Source organism: Chionomys nivalis, chromosome 10 (assembly GCF_950005125.1).
Source record: "Chionomys nivalis chromosome 10, mChiNiv1.1, whole genome shotgun sequence".
Lineage (NCBI taxonomy): Eukaryota > Metazoa > Chordata > Mammalia > Rodentia > Cricetidae > Chionomys > Chionomys nivalis.
This window is the reverse complement of record NC_080095.1, coordinates 75,854,197-75,878,964: the sequence shown is the minus strand read 5'-3', so window position 1 is coordinate 75,878,964 and position 24,768 is coordinate 75,854,197. Positions and strand designations below refer to the sequence as shown.

The window sequence follows — 24,768 nt, the reverse complement described above, 5'->3', positions numbered from 1 at the left end:
AGGCTACTCAGAGAAACCCCACAGTTGAAGGACATCATTTGAAGATTTATTACATTTGGTTATGCTGTGGAACATTTGTTTGATGCTGCAAAGATGTGTTGCATTATTTTATGTTGCATTTGTTTAACTCTGTGAGGCTGTGCTACTTTGCCTGTCTCCTGATTGGTCTAATAAAGAGCTGAATGGCCAATAGAAAAGCGGGAGAAAGGATAGGTGGGGCTGGCAGGCAGAATGAATAAATAGAAGAAGAAATCTGGGTGAAGCAAGATCAAGCAATGAGAAAATATGGAGAAAACACACCAGGGGCCAGCCACCCAGCCACCCAGTCACCCAGCCCATCCAGCCACCCAGTCACCCAGCCACCCAGTCACCCAGTCACCCAGCCACCAACCTACACAGCCAGTCACGGACTAAGAAGTAAAGAAAGGTATATAGAATAGAGAAAGATAAAAGCCCAGAGGCAAAAGATAGATGGGATAAATTAAATTAAGAACAGCTGGCTAAGCCAGGTTGTTGACTGCCTTGGCAGGTTACTGAGTCTAGGGGTGTAACCCGCCTGGCAGGTCCAGTAATTCCAGGGTCACAGAGAGGCACTATCTGGAAAATATGGGTGGGGAAAAAGAAGGAGGCCAAGCAGATTTGTCGAAGCCTCCGTTTATTAGAGTCATTGTACAGCTTATATATCCTCTGGATGAGGAGTTTGGCTTGGGATGGGGGCAGGGAGATGGGATCTTGCCTTGTGGTCCGCTCCGGTCACGTAGGCCAAGAGGTTACGATCAGTCAGGTCACAATTCCTCGGCCAGGAGTTCACAGGTTGACACACCTAGTTCTCTGGATAATTAGAGTGTGAGGCGGGTTCGCTAACAGCTAGCTCTCTATTGACAGTTAATTGGGTGCGGGATAGGCTCTGCCAATAAAACAATTCTCAATAAAATTGGGAAGTAGAGCCCTCTGCAAACTCCTCAGGGCGATGATCCCTATAATAATTTTGGGGGGGGGGGCGGATGGCTCCTGACACCAGGTGTGGTAGCTCACGCCTTTAATCCCAGCACTTGGGGGACAGAGGCAGGTGGATTTCTCTGAGTTCAAGGTCAGTCTGGTTTACACAGAGAGTTCTGGGAGGGGCTCCAAAGCTACACAGAGGAAGCCTGTCTCGAAACAACAACAACAACAAAGAAAACAAAACAAAGAACAGCTGTAAATAAGCTAGAAATAAGCCAAACTAAGGCCAGGCGTTCCTAAGAAAGAATAAGCCTCAGCCGGGCGATGGTGGCGCACGCCTTTAATCCCAGCACTCGGGAGGCAGAGGTAGGCGGATCTCTGTGAGTTCGAGACCAACCCGGCCTACAAGAGCTAGTTCCAGGACAGACTCCAAAACCACAGAGAAACCCTGTCTCGAAAAACCAAAAAAAACCAAAAAAAAAAAAAAAAAAAAAAAAAAGCCTCCATGTGTATTTATTTGGGAGCAGGGTGATAGGCCCCCAAAAGAGCCAAAGAGTAAAACAAAAACTCCCCACCTTAAAACAAACACATACAAAACCTGAAATATCCAATAATTTATGAGAAAGCCTAAAGTTATGAATAGTAAGGCCCAAATAAATGGTTTATAACCTCAATAATTTGCTGTTATATTAAATTTAAAAACCAATCTAGAAAAAAATATTCAGTTAAGTAACCCAGTTCTTAGAAAATAGTCAACTACTGGACTCAATTTTACTCCTTATTTAAGGTTTCTAAATATGTCCCCAAAATATGCTACTATGTTAACATCAGACCAAGGAGTGGACGACCAATAAACCTCATGGCTAATTTAAAATTTAGAATATGTTGATTAAGGATTTTCTTAACATAAAAAGACATTGAGTGATCTGAGGTTGGTTGTTTTTCTTTGTTCTATTTCTGTAAACAAGATAATCTTCCAGTTTTATTTTTTTTTTTTGTTTTTGTTTTTGTTTTTCGAGACAGGGTTTCTCTGTGGTTTTGGAGCCTGTCCTGGAACTAGCTCTTGTAGACCAGGCTGGTCTCGAACTCACAGAGATCCGCCTGCCTCTGCCTCCCGAGTGCTGGGATTAAAGGCGTGCGCCACCACCGCCCGGCAATCTTCCAGTTTTAAATGAGACATAAAGCTAAAGCAAAATAATAATGTGGATCACCAGTCGTGGATAAACAGGAGTTATTCAAATTTCTCTCATATATAACACCGATTAAAAGAATCCACAGTCAAGGGTGGAGAGATGGCCAGCTAAGAGCTCTTGCTGGTCTTCTAGGCGGACCCAAGTATGGTTGTCAACACCACATCAGGCAGTTCACAATTCCCTGAAGCTTCAGCTCCAGGGGATCCATGGGTACCCACAGACGTGGGATCATCGTACTGAGAAACACACACATACACACTCACACACACAAGTTGATTGGGCGTGTACCTCATCATAAAGCACTAGTCTAGCATGTGGTTGACACTCGTTTCCATTCCTAGCACCCTTGTCCTCCCAAAAGAGTCCCAAAAGTAAATAGCATGTGTTATACCTATAATCCTAAGGCATGACTAATCAAAATTAAGTAAGATTTTTATTTGTTTCATTTTTTTTTTTTTTTCATTTTTCAAGATAGGGTTTCTCTGTAGCTTTGGAGCATGTCCTGGAACTCACTCTGTAGACCAGGCTGGCCTCGAATTCACAGAGATCTGCCTGGGATTAAAGGCGTGTGTCACCACCGCCCAACTAAAAAAGATTTTTAAATAGACCGAAGACACCCAGACTTTGAAAACATGAATGTGGCAAGTGTAATTCAATGGAGATTTTACCCAACTCCCATTATCATTGCATGGAGCAAAGCATAGGGATTAATGTTTAAATTCTTAAAAGTATATGTCTCAGTGACACAGAAAACACCAAGTAGTTCTTTTTTAAGTCAATTGGAAACTCACTGGGTGCTTGCAATGTAGTCTATGTTGTTTGGTTTTGTTTTTTTCTCCTTCTTTCTGGTAATAAGCAAGACAATAACTATCTTCTGAAACAGCCTGTGAACTGTACTGTAAAAGGACTATTAGAGAAATGAGAAGGTGATCAGCAATCATGCTGCTTCTAAGGCAGCTTCTGTGCGGTGCGTGAGCACTCAGCCAGGCAGCAGTGATGAGAATGGATGTGTTTTACTCTCCATTTCATGGTCGAGAAGACCCTGAGATTCTGCTTCCCATCAAGAGCAGCAACAGGTTCAGTGTAACTCCTGGAATTAAAGTAGCAAGTTGCAAACTGGGGATGAAAGTTTAAGATGCCTATTTAGCATAACAAAGCAGACCTGGCCTTCAGGTTCTCCTAGAATCCCTCAGTCCCTACCAGTTACTTGGTATGGCTGGCATATCCCACCCCCAACCACGGACTTTCCACCCTAGGGACTTCCTCCCGAGGCTCTGAACATTTTGGTTACCTGCTCTTTTCGTGCCTTTGCCCTCTTGGCTGCTGTACCTGGTTCTCACCTCTCTCCACTTTTCTCCTCTCTGCCGGCTCCTCCTCTTTTCCCCACACGGCCCCACTCAGTCTGCTCATGTCCATTCTGAACTCTCCCAGATGTCTCTGCCTCTGGCTATGCTCTCCAAGATATCTATAATAAATTTTCTCCTCCTCCCTCTTACCTGGGACCAGTCATGTTTCTTTCCTTCTTATTTCTTTTTTCATTCATGCTGTTCTGTGTTATGCCCAGGTTGCAGAGTCCTCAAAAAACCAGCATTTAACTGTACAGAGGCTGGTGAGCTCACCAGTCTCTGATGGTCTGTTCCAGGGTTACAGTTCAACTCTGTGAGATGCTAGACAAAACAAACACTAGCCAGTAGAAGAAGAGACAAACAAGAGGGGGTAACCAGAGTGCATTAGATACATACATGAGTTTATTAATTAAAAAAAGATTTTGGAAACAAAAGTTTAAGAACAATAAATGTATGATATTTTACAATATTTGCTTATTAATAGCCAATGTGTAGAGATAGGAATTGTATTGTGTGTATACATATGTATATGTATGTGTATATGTATTTGTGTGTGTGTATGTGTGTGTGTGTGTGAAGTTAAGGCCTACCAGGCTAAGAAAAGCTAACCTGGAGTCTGCCTGGTGCTGTCAGGTTCTGATCGTGCTTAGCCATTAAGGGGCGACCACGTGATGTCAATGGATTGGAATGCCTTGGTGCTGTGTAGGTATATGTTTTCCCCTTGTTAAATAAATGAGTCTGCTGTACACCTTCTACCTGACTACCGATGTCTGAGCTGTTGATGTTGTGCCTTCTCACCCCCTCCCCCAAGGAAGACATTAGGACCCAGCTATCTCTCTCTCTAAATACATACATACACACACACATATATATATACAATATACATACATATATATATATCAAAAGATTTTATACTAAAAATAGTTAAATAGTACAAGTTTGTATACATAATGAATACTAAAAATTTTTCAACTAAAAACTTAACTTGTCCGCTGAACATCAGTTCCAACATTTTATAATTCAGGATGCAGGAAGCTGGAGTGGCAAAAATGTAAAACAAGTCTCTCACGAAAGAACTGACTTAAAATTTTATACTTCTTCTCCACATAGGACCCAAATTCAGAGTGGGATTCACAGTTCATCTTTTTTACCTTTGGTTTTCTTTTCTTTTTTTAAAAATAATTTATTTAACTTTATTATTTTATGTGCGTTGGTATGGTGTCAGATCCCTTGGAACTGGAGTTACAGACAGTTGTGAGGTGCCATGTGGGTGCTGGGAATTGAACATGGGTCCTCTGGAAGAGCAGCCAGTGCTCTTAACTGCTGAGCCATCTCTCCAGCTCCAACTCCACTTTTCTTTGTTGTTCTTTTTTTTTTACACATTCATTTTTCATGGTGATTCTAGTCTTTTGCTGTGTCTGTGTCTTCAGTGTTGCTTCAGGTTCAGTGTTTAAATCATTATTCTGTTCTATTTCTTCTGTGCTATCCCCATTTGCTTTGGTGTGGGATAAAGGTATCTTGACTGAATTGTTGACATTTCAAACAGAACTCCAGTGTGACCCAAGGCTGTTAAGTCATTTTCGTTTTCCTAAGTTTGAAGAAGCATGTCTCTGATAGATGAATGTTTGTGATTAATTTCAAATGCTTTCTCTGGCTGGCAAAATGATTTGCACAGATTTCCTGGACTGTTTGGTACATTTTGTTTCATGTTCTGTCCATGTTGCTAGACCATTCCCAGCTTGGCTGGTCACAATAGCACAGGGACACCCGACAGCCTTTCAGTTTTGTCTTTAGTTTAAGGGGCCATCTCTCATGATGCTGAGCAGTGGCTCCGATAGCGTCCTTATGACACCCCTCGGTATTCTCACTTCCTTCATACTTTATGCTTTCTCAGCACTCACCTAGAATCATATCAAACTTTCTTATCAAACTCAGAAAAAGCTTGGAAGCAATGTGAATTAATCCATGATTTTTGTGAGGCAAATAATTTCAAAGCCTGTTTCAGAAGCTGCTCAACAAGGAGGCTTGGCCTCTTCTTGGCTGGGCCATGAAGTAGATGCTGTTTTCCTGTCATTCTTTCCCCATTTTGGTCTAGTCTTCTAATGCTAGCTGAATGATTAGGAGATTGAAACTTAAGATGTTTACAATTTGTGTGCTCTTTATTCATACCAACCTGCATGTTGGTGTGATACGTCTCTGGCTCATTGGCAATCTCCTTGATCATATCGAGAGTTTGATGGACAAAATTCTTCCTAGTGACCTTAAACAGTTGATGTTGCTCAAGTGTCTTATTGAAAATATTCAAGGGGGCCTCAACCAAGTCCTCAGGTATACCAGGGAAGTGGTCTGTGATGAATATCCAGTAATTATACAGCTTAATGACATTGCTTTTCTTGGTTCCACAGTCCTCAAACAGGCTGTAAGAGACAGACAAAGGTACAGATAAAATTGACTTAAAAGTAACTATCCCTTGGCAGTAATGAAGGTCATCACTTTGCTTTGAAAATGATTTGCAGCAAGCCTCCTGTCCATTTTCTTCTACTCTTTCTGATGGTCTCTGACATATTGACTTGGTACCATTCATAAATACCAAATCTGTAATTCATTGTCAACTTGACAGGATTTTAGAACCACTAGGGAAATACCCCTTGGGGTGTGTTTATGTGGTTGTTTCCAGGATGGTTTCATGAGACTGGTATCATTTCATGGGCTGGGGACACAATGTGACCATCTATTGGTTCCTTCTTCCAGGCCTTCCCCTCCATGGTGTAAGCTTCCCTTTAACTGTGAGTGAAAGCAAACTTCAAAAGCCTTTGCCAGGTGTTTGAGCACAGAAACAAGAAGAGTAACTAACACGTAATTCTACACAATTGTCATTGGATTATTTTCTTTCTCTAGTGAAGTGCTTCTAAACCGTGAGTCAAGACCCCTTGGGAGTCTAATGGCCCTTTCACAGGGGTCATCTGAGACCATCAGAAAACACAGATATTTCCGTTATTATTCATCATAGTAGCAAAATGAGAGTTTTGAAGTAGCAATGGAAAGAATTTTATGGTTGGAGTCACCACAACACGGGGAACTGTATAAAAGGGTCACAGCGTTAGGAAGGCTGAGAACACTGCTCCGTGCAACGTCACCTTGATCTGTGACTTCTTTCACAGGCTATTCAGCAGTTTGAGTATTGTTCTTGTGTACATAAACGAGAAAGCTGATCAGCGAGAATGCTGGCTGATGTGGTTTTTAACTGTTTCCAGTTCAAGAAAATACGACACTTCTCCTTTTTAAACCCTGGCAATTGTACCCTATTCTAGGGGATTAGGTTGGCAATTCCAGAAGCCTCACTCAGTCCAGTTCCAGAAACGTGCTGGCCATTCTTCTGTCGTTAACTTTGTCCTGTTTGCCTTCTTGAGGTGGACATACAAAGCTGGCTGATCAACTTAAAAGTTGACCAGTCATCCTTCCGAGTCTCTGCCATTTTGTTTAAAAGCTTGTGTATCTAAAATTTGTCTATAGTATTAATTTTTTTTTTTGAGATAGCGTTTCTCTTTGGGATGTGTGTTGTTCTGGCTACCTGGTCACATTAATGTCTTTAAAACAGTTCTTCTTTGGTCATTCTTACATCAGTGACTGTGATGTGCAGTAGTTTTTGCTCCTAGTCTCACTTAATTTTGACTTAGTTCTTCATTTCCAGAAAGTGAATTTTCATCAGTTAATGATATTATCCTTATCTTTGGTAAAGTGTCTTACCTAAGCATTGGAAATCAGTTCTCTCTGGGGAAAAAAATCTGTTTCATACAATGATTTGATGGTAACTTTTATCATTGATTTCAGACACTTTTTTAGATTTTTCTTCCTTCCTTCCTTTCTCATTTATTTATTTATTTATTTTATTGAGACACAGTTTCTCTGTTTAGTCCTGGGTGTTCCGGAATTTGCTCTGTAGAGCACTCTGGCCTTGAATTCAGAGATGTGCCGGCCTACGTCTCTCTGTGCTGGGATTAACAGTTGCACTACCATGGCTGTACTTTTTCGATTTCTAAATTCTGTTACTGTGATATATTTCATCCCTTCAAGTAAATGCCTTCTTTACTTGTTTTTTTTTTTTTTTTTCCTTACAAAAAGCTGTCCTTGAGCCTTTTTAAATTTGCTCAGGTCTCCTCAGGTATACCATCTTGTAATGAACTTCATTGTCCTGAGACAAAGATCAGCAGGAGACAGCACAAGGTGAACCCTGATCCTAACCCTCACCGCTCATGGCACATGGGAGTCCAGATCTTCCGGTCTGAGGAGCCATCTCTAATTCCCCATTTCCTGGCTCACTCCTCATTCCTCATGGGGCTACCTATTACACTCCAAGCAGGGGAAACCTCTTTACTCCTATGTCTACCCATAGACTTTTTAAGCCTAATTACTTCTAGTTAACTTTGGTTCAACAGCCTGTTGAATATTAAATATGATGTGTAACCATAATTTAAATTTGTATCTTAGGAACATACGACTCAGTTTCCTCTGATGGCATTGACATTAAATATTTGAGCTTCAACTGCAATGACCTTGAAGAATAGAATATGCTCAGAGACCTTATTTATCTTCTTTTAAAAATATAATTTTATTTTTAAAGGGAAGTTTTTAGGTGGAGAGCAAAACTGAGCAGAATGGACAGAATCCCCACATATGCCAGGACACCCACTTATGCCCCATGCATGTAGAGCCTTCCCGTTAACATCCCGAGGCATAGTACAGGTTAAATGGCAAGGTCATATCAGCGTCACCCAGAGTCAGAGATGAGGGCTCACTATTTGATTCTGTGGCTTTAACAAATGTATAATGACACATATTATAAGTATACCATCATACAGAACACTAACAGTATCAGTGTTTGCTCTGACCTCAGAGTTTTGCCATTTCCAGAATGACTTACAGTTGGAAGGATGTAGGTTTTCTGGGTTGCTTTGATTTCTTAAATATTTTTGATGAATCTTAGTGAGAAAGTCACTTAGCAACTCTTTTTGTAGACTTATTTACTTTCCAGTACAATTAAAGCCGCCCTCCACTTGTCTTTGTTGTTATCTGTGTTAATTTCACCCCATACCATCCTGTCCTCACTGGACCAACCTTTTATTTAATTTGAGTCTCTCTACCATTAGGGCCTGGCTCTGTCATCAGAAGTGGCCCCCAAGATATGTTCTTGGAATTAGGTCAGTAAGCACTGGCAGGATCAAACTTGCAGCAATTATCTCAGCTGCTGATAAGAATAACTGCACCTACATTCTACCCGGGACAGTAACCCTATTCTCTTTGGTAGACTTCTATAATTATCAAGGTTACTGTTCGGGATAAATGTAGGTGCAGCTATTTTCTGTTTGGTTTTCCGAGACCAGGTTTCTCCGTGTAGGCCTGGCTGTCCTGGAACTTGCCCTATAGACCAGGTCTCTAACTCAGAGAGAGCCCTGCCTCTGCCCTGAGTGCTGAGATTAAAGGCGTGTGCCACCACTACCTGGCTCTGTTTAGGTCTCTAACATTCTCCCGTCTTTACAATTAATTTTGAATTCTGAGTGTCAGGACACTATGTACTTATAGTAATGCACTATTTATACTTGAGAATGATAGCATTATCTAGAAGAATAAAGCTATAAAAGATTAAAGTACAGTTTGGGAGGAATAAAAAACAACCAATTTTGTTGTTGTCTGTTCAGTTTTCCGTAAACACTGTTTATCTTTGTACATTGTAATAACAGAGCTAACATTTTGTACAATTAAAGAGTAAAAATTTAAGTATAAAATGAAAATCTAGTTTCTTTAAAAAACAAACAAATAAACAAACAAAACACTTGTTCTGGATTTCTCTTCTCTTTTGGCTTGTTAGAGGAAGCCAAATAAAAGTTTCCCCGTGTGCAAGCAAAACAAAAACAAAATCCCCACCGAACAACACACCAAAGAGGAGTCCAGTCTCGGTGCCTGACCTACAACTACGGGGAGAAGCTGAACACAGCTTCCTGTGGTTTGTTGCTTTTTCTTGCCCTTTTAGCCCTGAACATGACGCTGGGCTTAGACTTAAAGCCCTAATACCTGCAACTGGCAGCCGCCGGGCTCAGTGCAGCCGCTGACATAACCCATCTCCTGGATGCCAGTCAACCGTGAGCCGCGCTCCGGGGGCGGGATTTCCGTAGGGGGCGGAGTCTACCGCTGCCGCCTAGCTGGGGGTGGGGCCTGGGCGAGCCGTGGCGGTGGGCGGGCAACCCGCGCGGGGTGGGCGTGGCGTGCCGCGGCGGAGGGCGTGGCGTGCCGCGGGGACTTCCCCTGGGCTGAGCTGCGCAGCGGGTGCGCGGGGCATGGGCTGGCGGGTCGGGGCGGTGAGGCACGCGGGTGGACTCGGGCAGACCCTCGGTGTCCCGGGCGGGGTCTCGGATCCCGGGGCTGGCCTGGGACACGGGGGCGTTGCTGGAAGGCGGGGAGCCGCTCGGCCGCTACTCGCGCGACCGCGGCGAGCATGCGTGCGTGCGCGTGTTCCAAGCGAGGCCGCGCGGCTGTCCTCTCTGTCTGTCCTCCTCAGTTAGGGAACCCGAGTCCCGATCCGGGCGGGGAGGCGACGTCTCCCCGCCGCCCAGGGGTGCCCAGAGAGCAGCCCGGAGGTAGCGCTGCTCCTGGAGTCACGGTGGGCAGCTGGTGGGAGCTGTTCAGGCTCGAGCCACAGGATTTTAAAGGACCTGTCTCTGTCGTTTTTACTTTTAGGATTTTGGCCAAATTGGGCGAGGGTACAATATTACCACTTACCCCTTCTCACCGAGGAAGAGCGGGAGAAAGGGTAAGTAAGTATCGCTCAGGGGCGGAAGGAGCCAAGACTCTGTTCTTCGAGAGGTGAAACTGCTCCTGGGAACTTGGGTCCAAATTCCACTTTTTATCAGAAATTGGAGGTCCACCTTCGAAGGTCACTGGTCCCAAGACCAAGCGTTTCTTCAGGTTTCCGAAGTCCATGGAGTGGGCTGGAAGTTTAAACAGCTTTTAAATCCCCTGACAGAAAACTTACTTCCTTTCAGACCGTCTTTAACCTTGTCATTGATGCTGTGGTCCCCCCTGTGGTCCCTTGTCTTGCTAGGTGGCATTCACTAGTAGGGTGTTAGGTAATCCAGGCTTTGCTTGGTGATTACTCTTCCAGGGGATCTTTGCATTTTAAAATCTACCAGCAGGGGTGAAAAAGCACATATCCCATAAAGATAATGACAATTTCATATACTGGACACTCTTTCGAGACCTTTCAGAATTACAGAAGAAAGAATTTGTCCTCAAGAATTCCATACTTTTCTAAAAAGTTACCTTGACGTCCTGGGAAGTTTACCGAGGCACTCAGTGCCGTCTCTTTTCATTGGTTCTTCCTGAGACGTTTCTGTTCTTTCTCCTATACACCACTTCCCTAGTCTCTGTGTGGTGATGGGGTACACAGCTTCTCTCAGGTTGGAACCTCCCCACCCCCACCCCCGGTATTATATATGTCACTGGTAATTTTTACCCCAAATCCAGTAAGTTAGCTATTAGCAAGAACAGTAAACACAAGCCTGTATACTTAAACAGGAGAGCTAGACTTACCCTCAGTGGCCATCCTGGCACAAGCCAGCTGTGAACCTGGCTTCCTTGTTAAGCTGTGGATGTTCACACAATTCACGAGGAACTGGGACATGGTTGTTTATTAACGAGGGGCTCTGTTTATGATGCCCTTTCAGCGTGTGTTCAATGAACACTGATTAAAATGGGATCTGGAGAACGGGTGGTGACGGCTCCAGCCTTTGGTCCCAGCTCGGCTGAGTGCATTTCTGTGAGTTTGAGGCCAGCCTAGGGAGTTGTAGTCCACCCAGGATCCCACAGTGAGACCCCATCTCAAAGACAAAACAAACAAAATCCCATAAACAAACAGAAGAGAATGTGGAAATGAGACTGTGGAGATGGCCTTTTTTGGGGGGAGATGAGGGTGGAGGGATGGGTCTTTTTTGGGGGCTGGGGGTGGGGGAATGGACCTCTTTTAGGTTTCTGTGGAAGTTCTGAATAATTATGTGTAAATGGGCAAGAACTCCGCTCTGCTGCTGTCTAGTGGCTTACGGATCTGTAGTTTTGTGGGAGAACAGGGCTGCCAGCCCACTTTCCTGGTAGATTTCAGTGCTGTTTTCCATCATGCAGAGTGTTATGGTCATTTTCCAGTGCCATGAATGTGTTGTACGGGTACAGAAACCAGATGAGAGTAGCATTTTGAGTTGTGCTATCAGAAGGCTTAGTTTTAGAAAACAGGGAGACTGCCAAGGGTGGTGTACTTAGGAGAGTGATGCTGAAGCAGGCCTGCTGTGGATTTCGGTACCTTTATCCCCATTGCTTTATTGGCATGAAAATAGGTTGAGATCAAAATTAAGTTATTAGCTGTTACTTAGGGTTAACTCATAGGAGTTTGAAAGTAAATAATATAAATCACCTCAAATTTTTAATATTTTGGTATTTACCTTTTCAAGGTTTTATACCATGCATAGACATGAAACCGGCAGCTACATGTTAATTGGTCATACAGCTGAGGTATTTATCTGCATGAAACATATACAATGTAATATGTATTATATGTATGTTACCATTCTTGGTAAAACTGTACATTTTTTCCCCTTTCTTCTCTTTTGGCTGTTTGCCACCAGTCCCCACTCTCCCTAAAATCCTCATGTAGATGTGTCATGCCTTTTATAGTCTTTTATTTTTCTGAGATGCTGGAGGTCAAACCCAGGCCCCGGACTCTGCTCAGCAGCTCCTCCACCAAAGAGCTTCAGCCCAGCCTCCACACTGTCTCACTATGTGACTCTGGCTGGTCCTGAACTGGAACCTTCCTGTTTCTGGCTCCTGAGTGCTGGGATTACAGCAGTGTGCCACCATGCCTGGCATAGTATCTGTAATCTTAGACGCAGCCTTGCATCCTATTGACTCTGTCACTGGGGACCCATTACAGTTTCCCTGATGCTTGATTTGGATGCTATCTACATAGAGCAATGAGGACCTAAAATGGAAGACCGCATAAAATAGTGCCTGACATGCATCTGTGTGCTCACTGTCCTGTTTCTCTGATTGTCGCCATTTTCTTTTTTTAAACTTATTTGTATTTTGTATGCATTTGTGTTTTGCCTGCATGTATGCCTCATGGAGGTTTTGGATCCCCTGGGACTGGAATTATAGACAGTTCCACCCACTGCTGGGAACTGAATGCAGGTCCTCTGGAAGAGCAGCCATTGCTCTTAACTGCTGAGCCATCTCTCCAGCCCTGCCTGTCATTTGCTTATGATCCTCCTCCGCACAGTGCCAGGCAACCTAGAACCCATTCTCCTGTAAGTGCCAAGTCTCCCTGATTTATGCATCTTCATGATGCATTTGACATGGATCTGCTGCATCTGATCCCAGAATTTCTGAAACAAAGATCCACATCTAGTGTGGCTTGATTTTCCTTTCAGATCCTCTACAGTCCGGCCTAAGGGTGCCAACTCGAGAAACAAGGGAAAGGGTTTCTGTCCTATGTTTAAAGAGCTCTGCCACCATTCCCTAGGTGAGATGGACAGCCTACCACATTTGTCTGAGTGCTCCAAGTTAGGATTTCTATTCCAGAAACATCTTTGACTTAGAAGCATTATAATAAAAATGCTGATGCTTCATGTCCATTCTGTCATGGTTTTGCCAAGTTGTGGGTCTAATATTCAGCCAAGCTGTCTATTTAGTGTGTCCGGTATCACGTTTGGAGCTGAGAAAGACAAGTCCATAGGCATCTGACTTCACACCAGACATCTGGTTTCGCTTTGCTAAGGAGTACACTTTGTCAGTAGATTATAGGCGCGCCAGCTGTCCTGCTGTGGTTGGTGGCATTTCTATAGAGAGCGCTGGTCTGCAGGGCCCAGCCAGTGTGATGTTTTATTCAGATGACAGACTGGTCACATGTGCACATTTTCCCAGGTGTTCTTACAAGTTAGCAAGGGAAATAGTTCCTGTTCTTGGCTAGTTTTTCTACTGAGTTTTGAGGAAGGAAAACTGTTTTAAAGAAAAGCCAAGCCAAACCTAGAACACTAGAGCTCAGGGTCCTGGTTCATGCCTGGAATCCCAAGCACCAAGGAGGCAGAGACAGAGGCAGGCTAATTTTGAGTTCTAGTTTAGCCTAGTCTAAATAAGATTTTTTTTTAAATTTTAAAAAGGAACCTGATAAGTTTTTAGAAGTCCGTTTTCTTTTTTTTACTTTTTTCTTTTCCTTTCTTCTTCTAATTCTTTTTTTTTTGAGACAGGGTTTTTTAGGTTTCCTTGGATGTCCTGGAACTTGCTCTGTAGATCAGGCTGGCCTGGAATTCAGGAATCCACCTGCCTCTGTCTTATGAGTTAAAAAGTCCATTTTCGAGTCTATTTTCTTTCATGTTAACAAACGAACTCACAGAGAAAGAATAACAAGTAGCATTTGGATTTCCAGGTTAAGGTAGCAAAGCCTTTTAAACCATCATATGCTGTTAGAGGTGATGCATCCTACTAGAGATTCTTCAATCTCTCCACCTGCGTTCCCTTTTGTCTCACAAATTTTTGAACAACCCTTGGAATATAGAATATGTAAAGTAGGTATATAAATCAAACAAGTACTTATAATAAGCCATGAAGCAATTCTTTTAAAAGTAGTTGTTTGGTATATGAATACCTTCACCGTTTATTACAGAAGAGAAATTTGCATGGTAATGAAATAGATGTTCTCATTTATTTGCATACAGAATTAAACCTTGCCTGGAGACTGGATCTTCAGGACCTAGAACATCTTCAGCATTTTCAGAAGGGGTCCATATTCTATATTCATCAGTGCCAAGAATGCTGCTTCATATAAATATGTAGTAAAAAATGGCAGAAATGTGTTTAGGATCACCTCAGAAACTATTGGAATTCTATTCCATTCCATTCCTTTTTTTTTTTTCTTAAATTACTTTGGATGGAATTCAAGTCAGCAACTCAAACAGTAATTTTTAAAATCAGTGATTCTAGAAGCTGGGCATAGTGGTGCACACCTTTAACCCCAGCACTCAGGAGGCAGAGGCAGGCGGACCTCTGTGAGTTTGAGGACAGTCAGGGCTAGGGCTACGCAGAGAAACTGTCTCGAAAAACAAAACCAAATAACAACAGCAGCAGCAAAAAAAAAGGCTGTTACATTTCTCTCAGAGGAGAAAGCTCTGCACGCGCAGGAAAAACACAGCAGTTTCTGACTTACAGTAGTTTCCATGTGAGCGGAGGTATTTCAGCAGCATTCTGTGTTGTGTGCTGTGACCCCATATATGGTGCAAAGTGAAGTCGCGTGTCACAGCACTGGCGAGCACTGCAATAAGCTCCTTCAATTTGGTTTGCATCAGATTTTGAAGTAACTAAGATTTGTGTGTGTGTGTGTGTGTGAGAGAGAGAGAGAGAGAGAGAGAGAGAGAGAGAGAGAGGGAGGGAGAGAGAGAGGGAGGGAGGGAGAGAGAGAGACGAGAGAGAGAGAGAGAGAGAGAGACAGAGACAGAGAGAGAGAGACAGAGACAGAGAGAGAGAGCTGTCCTGTCCCATGGTGTTTTATCCCCCAACTCCTTTCCCGGATATTATATACATAAACTTTGGGGATGTGATTCACATTTAAAAGGCTGGTCTATTTGCAGAAAGTTGTGTTCTGATAACCCAGCGTGACTGAAGCACATCCTTTTCCATGTTGATGTTGAGGGACATTGACAGATGCAGGAGGCCTGACCTTTTAAATTTGAGAGTGGGCTGTGTGATCTTGGGCACATTTCCTCATCTGTAAGATGGGATATTACTCACAGTTGCTGTGAAATTCAGTGATTGTAAAGTAGATTGCAAAGGACAGTGGCTGCCAGAAAATAGATTGTTGGCCACTTGTAGTTAGTTTCCTTGTTCCTCTGGCTCTCCACTCTTCTCTCTGTTTACATCCTGACTAACCTGAGAGCCAGGGCTTGCAGCTTCAGTGGGCGGAGCTTCCAATAGCATCTGGACTTGGTGGCAGGAACTGAGAAACAGGGAGCAATGGAGAGCAGACTGAGGGAGGAGCCAGACTCAGTCCAAGCACACAGCTTAACGAGATGGATTGTTTTATGGGGGATGAGTGGGATCACAGAAAGAGTTGGGTTTGGGCTAGCCTCTTTTGTGAGTGGTTTTATTGGGAATTCTTCCTTTTCTTTTTGAAAGAGAGGTCTCACTATGTGGTCCTGGCTGTTCTGGAACTCATTCTGTAGATCAGGCTGGCACTCACAGAGATCTGCTTGCCTCTGCTTCTGAAGTGCTGGGATAAAAGGAATGGGCCACCATGCCCAGCTATATTCGAAACTCTTAGGTCCTTATTTGCTGCTTCTTTCAATAATAAGATTTTCTTTGTTACATTGGTAATAAGCGAACAACCATATTTTTCTATTTCTTTATAACTAAATGGAATCAGAAATAGATGCTTATACTTGGGCTTTATGTACTAAGTTCAATTGATTGATTTCCTTACTCCTTTGTTGACCTATTAGTTATCATTTATCCCTTCTCCTACTCTCTTCCACTGGTTACAAGCTGTTTATGTCCAGTTAGTGCTGCAGATGGAAAGATGAGAAGTAGAAGCTTTAGCTTCGGGGTGTCTATACAGATAGTATGCTGTAACAGAGCTTGGTACATGTGCAAAGGGACCCAGCTCTAACCCTGATTGGAATGCTAAGAACGATTTCAGTAGTGGTTGTCTTTGGGCTCAGACCTGAAAACTGAAATGAGCTTGGCATGCTTGGCATGGTGGTCCACAGCTTTAATTCCAGCTCTCAGGAGGCAGAGGAAAGCAGATCTCTAAGTTTGAGGTCAGCCTGGTCTACAGGGCGAGTTTCAGGACGGCCAAGACTATGTAAAGAGACCCTATCTCAAACAAATAGCTCCTTGCCCCCCCCCCCCAACAAAGGAAAGAAAGTTGAGGCAGCTTGATAGGCAGCAGAAGCATTCATTACCAGCAGCAGCAGCATGAGTGGCTCTGTGGCCACAGAATGCCTGGGAGCTCTGTGTATGGAAGGGCCAGGCAGGTGTGACGACAGATGAGACTGGGTAATTTCAGGGTTTGTATCCACATCTACTAGTGAGTCACTGAAGAACTGTGACTGCCACAAAGGACACCATGCAAGCAGAGTGCTAAGACTTGGAGGCTGGGAACTGGGAAGACTCAGGTCCAATAGGAGATAGCAGTCTCCATGGAGAAGCTAGAGTGTTTAGGAAAAGTATCCGGGAAGCAGGAGCTTGCCTGGCGTTTGTGATTGAACGCAAAAGGACTGGGAGAGGGCATGTGATGTAGATGTGGTCAGAGAGGATATGTGTGTGATGTAGATGCTCCCTGGGTTTGTTTGGGAGAGGACGTGTGATATAGATGCTACCTAGGTTTGTGGATAGAGAGGACATGTGATATAGATGTTCCCTAGGTTTGTGGGTAGAGAGGACATGTGATATAGATGCTCCCTAGGTTTGTTTGGGAGAGGACACGTGATATAGATGTTCCCTAGGTTTGTGGGTAGAGAGGGCAAGAGAAGAGGGGCAGGAATGAGACAGTGGTGTAGAGTTGCACTTTCCCAGTGTTGTGGTTAAAGGACTTGTGGGCATATCCCTGGGGAGCTGATGGTGCATAGAAGGTAATTTAGATAGAGGATCTGGGACTATCACAGGAGACTGAGGAGGCCAGAGAAAGCTTTTTGAGTTCTTACCATGTGAGAGTGTAGGACCCAGCCATGACAAGCTCAACAGAGGCCCGAGTCTCAGTAGTTTTCCTTACGGCAATACCTGGTTGCCAGAAAGACCATAAGCTGAGACTACCCCAGCACTACCCCGAACAGACCATCCAAAGGAAATTCCTAACATTCCAACTGTGGTAGACAGGATCACCTGCCAGCACACACTCACACTTTTCACCAGGACACCCTAGACAAATGTCAGCCAATCAGGGGTCCTGAACCTTGGACATCCTTCATCCCCACCTTTGCTACTTACTGTAAAAACCCTATTCTTACTGAGCTCGGGGCTCTCTGATTACTTCAATACGTTGGACACACAGACCGAATTTGCAAACTTGTGTTAGAATAAAGGCTATTTGCTTTTACATACAGGACTCGGTCTCCTGGTTGGTTTTGAGGGGACTCCGTGATCTGGGCATAACAGAGAGTAACTGAAAACTCAGGAAAAGATAAAAGTGTTCAGAGAAAATATATAGCTATAGAATTAAAAAAGTAATTGAATACAACAAGCCTTAGAGAGTGTTAAAACTAAAGGATAAACCAATAAAGATGAAGGATGCTGATAAGAAGTGGCCAGAGAGGTCAAGAGACCTGTTAACTTTTACTCATTGAGTAACCCCCCCAGTACACTACACTACAATACAGTTGCTAACTTCAGCCCTTAGGTGAACATTGGCTGTCTAGACTTGTTTATTTTCATTTTTTGCTACATTTTATTCTTTGACTTAACTTTCCCATTTGTGTCCTGCTACTCTGTTAACATTGCTTTGTTTCTCTCTGTGTTTAAAATTCCACATGTAAATGAGATCATGCAATAAGGAGTAATTCTTTTTTGTTTCTGCCTTATTTCAGTTAAGAAAATGGGTTAACCCAGATTCAACCATATTATGGCAAATGACAGGAGTTTCCTTTTTGTTATGAGACAGGGTCTTGCTATGTAGCCTAAGCTTTAAACTTACGATCCATTTCCCTCAGCTTCACAAGTGCTGGGGTTATAGGTGTATTCTATTTAGAACCCTCTCTTCCCTTCACTTCTAAACACTGAATAATATTTCATTGTATATTTATACCACACTTTCCTTATCCATTTTCATGTTAGCAAATGCTTAGGTTGTTTCCCTATGTTCACAGCTGTTAGGATGTGGGTACTTAGATAAGAGACAGTGTTGGCCAAGGTGTGGAAAAAAGGGAACATTGTACAGCTATTTTTGAAACAGCATGAGGTTCTAAAGACATTAAAAACAGAAGGTATTTGAACCCAGCGGTCCCCGTTCAGGGTATACAACCAAAGAAAGGAAGTCACCACTATGCAAGGAGGCTGACTGCACTATCTGAGAGTTCTCCAAGGTTTCTCACGAATGTTTCTTTCTAAGAGAGAGACAGGGTTATTCTGAGAGGAAGGAGCCCACCGAGAGGAAAGGATGAAGGAGAGTTGCCTGCATGCTTCCTGGTTTAACGCTCCTTGTGAATGGAGACCAGCTGTGCCTTTGTTTGCCTTTTCCTTCCCTGGTTTCTGGAGAACACCTGATTGATTCTTCATCTTCCTCCTTCTCTTCCTTTTCCTTTCTTCTTCCTCCTCCTCCTCCTCTTCTCTTTCTCCTTCTCCTTCTCTGCTTGTATCTCCATGATAGGAAGTTGGACTCCCTGAGCCATGGCATATGTAAAAGTGGGATGCTTTAGTTTTCTTTTTTCTTTTTTAGATTGAATATTAATATTCGTTCATTAAAATGAGCTTCAGTAACAATTTATAGCAATATCATATATATTATAACAAGTGAAAAGTAGTAATCAAAATTTTATGTCATGTGTTATTTGAACTCTAGAATTTTCTCATTTTCATAAGTCTACCTTAAATACTGTTTTAGTTAGGGTTGCTATACTGTGATGAAACACCACGACCGAAGAAACCTGGGGATTGAAGGGTTTATTTGGCTTACACAGCACTGTTCATCTTTGAAGGAAGTCAGAATAGGAACAGGGCAGGATTCTGGAGGCAGGAGCTGATGCAGAGGCCATGGAGGGGTGCTGCTTACTGACTTGCTCCACATGGCTTGTTCAGTCTGCTTTCTTATAGAACTCAGGACCACCAGCCAGGGGTGATAACACCCAGAGTGAGCTGGGCCCTACCCCGTCAATGACTAAGAAAATGCTTTATAGGCTGAGCTATCACAGCCTGATCGTATGAAGGCATTTTCTCAGTCAGGGTTTCCTCCTCTCAGATGGCTGTAGTTTGTATAGAGTTGTCCTAAATTAGCCAGCACAAATACCAACATTGTTTATTGTTCATGTAGACATTATCAGTGAGTTTATCCTTTTCACTTATGAGTGTTCCATACTGGGCATTCACTACAGTAAACTATTATTTTTTATTCGACTTGATCTTTATCAATTTCATACATGTTTGTAGTACATTCTGTTGATCCCCTCCCATCTGACTCCCACTCCTGTCCTTCCCTCCTCTTCCCTTCAGGTCCCTTTCTCCCATTCATATCTCGATTTACCGATTTTAACCAGTCTACTGCAGAGAGATGCTTCTGTGATTAAGGACGAGCAGCTAGGTGTGGTGGTCCACGCCTTTAGTCCCAGCACTTGCGAGTCAGAGGCAGATGCATCTCCAAGTTTGATGCCAGACTGGTCTACAGAGTGAGTTCTAGGACAGCCAGGGCTACAGAGAGAAACCTTGTCCTGAAAAAACAAACAAAAAAGTGAGAATAGAATTTGTATATGGGTATAAACATCCCATGTCAATTTAACTAAGCAACAGTAGTGAGTTTCCCTCTAGGCTTGTGCGCTCCCCAGTCTTGGGTTTTGGCTTATGGTTATCATATCAGGTATGTAGTCCCTCCTGTGGGTTGGGCTTCAGTGCTAGTCCAAGAATGGTTGGTTCCCTCCATTGCAAATTGTACCACTATTGCGCCAGTCTTACCTGTAGGTTGATATAGTTCACAGTGCTCATAGCTGGGAAAGACCTTTGACGCGTTATCTTTCCTAGCAGGTTGCATAGCACCCTCTGGCCCTGCGAAAGCTTGCTGGTAGGGAAGGTTCTAGCTTAGTTGCAGTTTTCTTTATAGATGATGCATTTGTTTGCAATTGCTTTATAACACATGAGAAACTTAGCTGGAAACAGTAGTCATGGGTTTGTCATAATTGCTGTGAGTCACCAATTTAGGGGCTTCTCTCTCGGTGTCTCCTGGGTTTGCCAGATACCAGCTGGAGCTAAAATTATTGGAGCATGGCCCTTCTCATATACTTGGCAAGTTCCGTGGGGCTGTCCTCATACCATGGGAGCCAGCTTCCTCCAGAGCGAGAGCCAAGAAACCACCATGGGAACGGTAGTTCTTTTATGATGGATTCATCATTTTTAGATATTCTGTTGGCCTCATAGAGTGGCTGTGCTTCAGCCAGAAGGGGAAACCACACATGAGAATGGGGATAGGCTTGTTGAAATCATCCTGTGGTGTTTGGCTGTATGAGAGGTTAACAGCCTTGACCTGGCGTAGGATTGCTTTGAGCTCAGGTAAGAATTTATGTGAGAGTCCTGTGCAAATCATGAAAACAGCATGTAAATGTCACACAGTGATACTGTTCTCTTTGACCAATAAATTATAGGCTGGATAGAAGCCACATTATTTTGCTTTGTGTTGTGTTAATTTTACATCTCCTTTGCCTGGTTGGCCTTTTCCTCTCCCCTTCTACTTCCTCTTATTCCTCTTCTGCCCCCTGCTTCTCCTCTTCATCCAAGTATTTTATATTCTATCATTATCTTCTTTATTATTTAGTGGTCAAGAAATCCCTCCCTTTAACGATGAGTTAAGAACAGAAGGTTTTAAGCAAGTTTTTTTTGTCTGTTGGGTATAAAAGTGATACATAGAATTGGAGAAAACCAGAACTAACAGGAAGGACCTGTTGCTCACCCAAGTTTTAACTTAAATTTTGTCCTATAGAATCTGTCTCTCTGAAAACTCTTTGTGTCTTGTTTTTTATGTCCCTCTTTTAGCATTCTCTCTCTCTCTCTCTCTTTCTCTCTCTCTCTCTCTCTCTCTCTCTCTCTATTAGATTTGTTTGTAGACAAAAAAGTTTCTCAAAAATTAAATTTACAGACAAGATTTCTTATAGCCCAGGTGGCCTTGAATCTTCTTTTAATCCTCACACATCCACTTCTCCATTGTTGGGCTTCTAAGGCCCTGGGGATTCGGGCTTTGAAGCAAACTTCCCACCATCTGAGCCATGTCTCCAACCCCACAGACTGGAAACTTCTTAAGTGGGATGACGTCTTGCTCCCTTTCAGTGTGTTTCTTCAGCATGTTTAACCCAGTGCTCTGGGCTTCATTTGTGTCTAAGCAGTATTAACCGAGCAACTGTAGAGTGCTGTTCTCTGCAACAACACTGAAATTTCAGATAAGGGGGTTTGCTCAGGTGGAAGTGATGGTAGTTGCTTTAGTGTGTCTGTTGCTGTGAAGAAGACACCATCACCATGGCAAGTCTTATAAAGGGAAACATTTAGTTGAGGAGGCAGCTCACAGTTCAGAGGTTCATTCTATTATGATCATGGTGACTGAAGTATGGCTGCTTGAAGGCAGACATGGTGCCAACTACATCTGGATCAGAAAGCAACAGGAAGTAAACTCAGACACTGGGTGATATCTTGGTGATAGGAAACCTCAAAATCTGCCCCGATAATGACACACTTCCTCCAATGAGGTCTTGCCTACACTAACAAAGCAACACCTCCTAAGAGTCACTCCTTATGAACTCATGGGGACTAATGGCATTCAGATCACCACAATCCTTTCCCTGGCTCCTGTAAGTTTTTCACAGCATCATAATGCAAAATGCATTTAGTTCAAGTTCAAAAATCTGTCACAGTCTCAGCAATGTCTTAAAGTTCAAATCTCTTCTGAGATTCATGCAATCTCTTAACTGCAATCCCCTGTAAAATCAAACTCAAAACACAGATCTCATACTTCCAACATATAAAATGGCACAGGATATAGGTTACCTTTCCAAAATGTAGGGAAGGGATCATATTGAGGAAATACTGGACCAACGCAAGGCTGAAAACCAGTTGTGCAAATTCCGAACTCTGCATCTCCATGTCTGATGTCAGATGCCCTTCAGGTCTCCGACTCCATCCAGCTGTGTTGACTGCAGCACACTTCTTCCTCTTTGGCCGGTTCCATGTCCTGCTAGCAGCTCTCCTTGGCAGGGATCTCACGACTCTGGCTTCTCCAAGGCAATCCAGGCTCCCACTTCACAGCCTTGTGCAGTGGCCTCTACTAGGCCTCCATTCAGGAACACCCCTGACATGTGCAGGCAGTCATGGTGCTGGCTATGTCTTTATCAGAAGGCCACAGGAGGTGGTCTCAGATACAGGGTGGTATCTTAAGCATGGGAAACTGCAAAGCCTATCCCCATAGTGACACACTTCCTCCAACAAGGCCATACCTCCTAATAGTGCTACTTCCTGTGCGCTTATGGGGGCCAATGGCATTCAAACTGCCACAGTGGTGGTGGCTTCTGCCAGATTCATCATCAAGCTTGTCTGTCATAGGTTCCGGATTTGCCGATGGAGCTTTGACCTCTCTCAAGTAACTCTGAGGTTTAGACCGTCTGGCGTAGCCTCCTCCCTGATCAAAGCAAACATGCAAACCCACATACAACAGCCATTCTTCAGTGACTTTGAGAACCTCTGATTCTGTACTCACACTGAAATCATGGCCGTAGCCTGACGTTTTCAACTTAGAATACCCAGATGATAAAAATAGACAACTTTCTTCCATGGAATAAATCATAAAAATTTAATCTTTGCAATTTTTCTCTCATTTTTTTTTCTGAAATAGGCCTTTGCAGTGACATTTGGCACAAGTATCTTTCTTTTGAAAAATGTAACAGTTATGGTCACATTTGGAAAAATTGTTTTGTAGCTTGAGGACACATGGTCAAGACAGTCACCTGTTATATTGAGTCTGCTTGTTGGTTCCCAGCCACCTAGCTAGCTTAGACCCAAAATAATCACATAGAAACCATTTTAATTAAATCACTGCTTGGCCCATTAGCTCTGGCTTCTTATTGGCTAACTCTTACATATTAATTTAACCCATCTTCACTAATCTGTGTATCACCACATGGCTGTGGCTTACCAGCAAAGTTTCAGCTTGCCTGACTCTGGCAGTGGCTGCATGGCTTCTCTCTGACTCCACCATCCTCCTCTCATGCTATAGGCCAAGCCAATAAAAGCAACACACCGACAGAAGGGCCTCCCACATCAGTTATCATTGAGATGTACTTTGACACCGAGTACAGCAACGGCATCTTTCAAAAGACAGAAAGTGTTTGTAATGCTGTGACATTCATATGTTAGGATAATTTCACTAGATATGATTTCCCCACCTTGTGTAGCAATAAACAAATTCAGAGCTATTTGGGATTTTTCTTCTGTTTTATTCTGGCAGATTTCCTGGTTTCCTACTCCAGGAACCCTTTTCTTCTGACCAACCTGTCTTCTGCATCTCTATGCCCAGCTTCCTTCCTGTCTTTGGAGGGTGAGCAGGCTAGAGGGGCCTCAGATATGAAGGAGCACTGGATGTATGCAGAGGGCTTCCCCTGAAGGGTCTAGGATTTTCTTTTCTTTACCAAATGGTAGTAGCAAGCAGAGAAGGAAAAATAAGGAAAAAAAAAAAAAAAAGAAAAAAAAAAAGGAAGGAAAAAGATTGCCACTGTTGCTTTTTAAAAGATAGTTGTTTTATTTTCTGTGTATGGGTGTTTTGCCTACATGTATGTCTTTGTGCCATGTACATGCCTGGTACCCTTGGAGATACCATTGGAACTGGAGTTATGGATAGTTGTGAGCCACCATGCAGGTTCTGGGAACTGAACCTGGGTCCTTTTTGAGAGTCCTTAACTGCTGAGTCATTTTTCCAGGCCCTGCTTTAGCTTTGAAAAAGTTATGTTATTTTTTTCAGCGTTGTTAATGAACAGGAAGTGCAGAATTTTCTTGTATTTTCCCTCTCTCCCACATACCCAACGTCCTGTGCTGTTAGCAAGCCCCACCAAGTAGTGTGTGTGACAGCTTGTTATAGTAAAAGTAAAATGGTGCTCTTTCCCAAGTGGCCTGTGGGTTATGAGGGGTGAGAGACAGACAGATAGGCACACTATGCAGAGTGAAGGTGGATATTTATTTAGTGGGTTATGGAGGAGAAAGGGGGAAAGGGAAGAAAGGAGAAGAGCAAAGAGAGAGAGAAACAGAGAGAGGGAGGGAAAGGGAGAAGTGGGGAGTAGAGGAACCATGGCAGCAGCTACCTCTTCATGAGAGAGACAGAAAAGGAAGACTCAGGCTGGAAGCAGAAGGAAAGATCCACCTGCCTTGGCAGTGGATGGGGGAAGGAGTGGGTGGGACTTGTCTCTTCGAGGGACAGGACAGACCATTACACAGCTGATGACCCTAAGTATGCTTTAGTTGTCACCCAGGCTACACTGTTTAAGATGCTCCTTCGGTGGGATGCCTTCTGTAGGCATGGACCACTGTGACAT

At 43.3% G+C, this 24,768-nt stretch overlaps 1 protein-coding gene across 3 annotated transcripts in view; it reads left to right on the top strand.

Annotated features, from left to right (window-relative positions):
- Positions 1 to 9,757: 9,757 nt before the first annotated feature.
- Positions 9,758 to 24,768, top strand: part of Immp2l (inner mitochondrial membrane peptidase subunit 2) — an 859,529-nt gene continuing 844,518 nt past the window's right edge. For 2 of the 3 annotated variants that reach the window (XM_057783283.1, XM_057783280.1), the window contains exons 1-2: positions 9,758 to 9,802; positions 10,214 to 10,286. The gene's annotated coding sequence lies outside the window, so the exon portion shown is untranslated. Of the gene's footprint in view, positions 9,803 to 10,100; positions 10,114 to 10,213; positions 10,287 to 24,768 lie in introns of those variants that run through there. The other variant, XM_057783281.1, reaches the window with a different exon arrangement.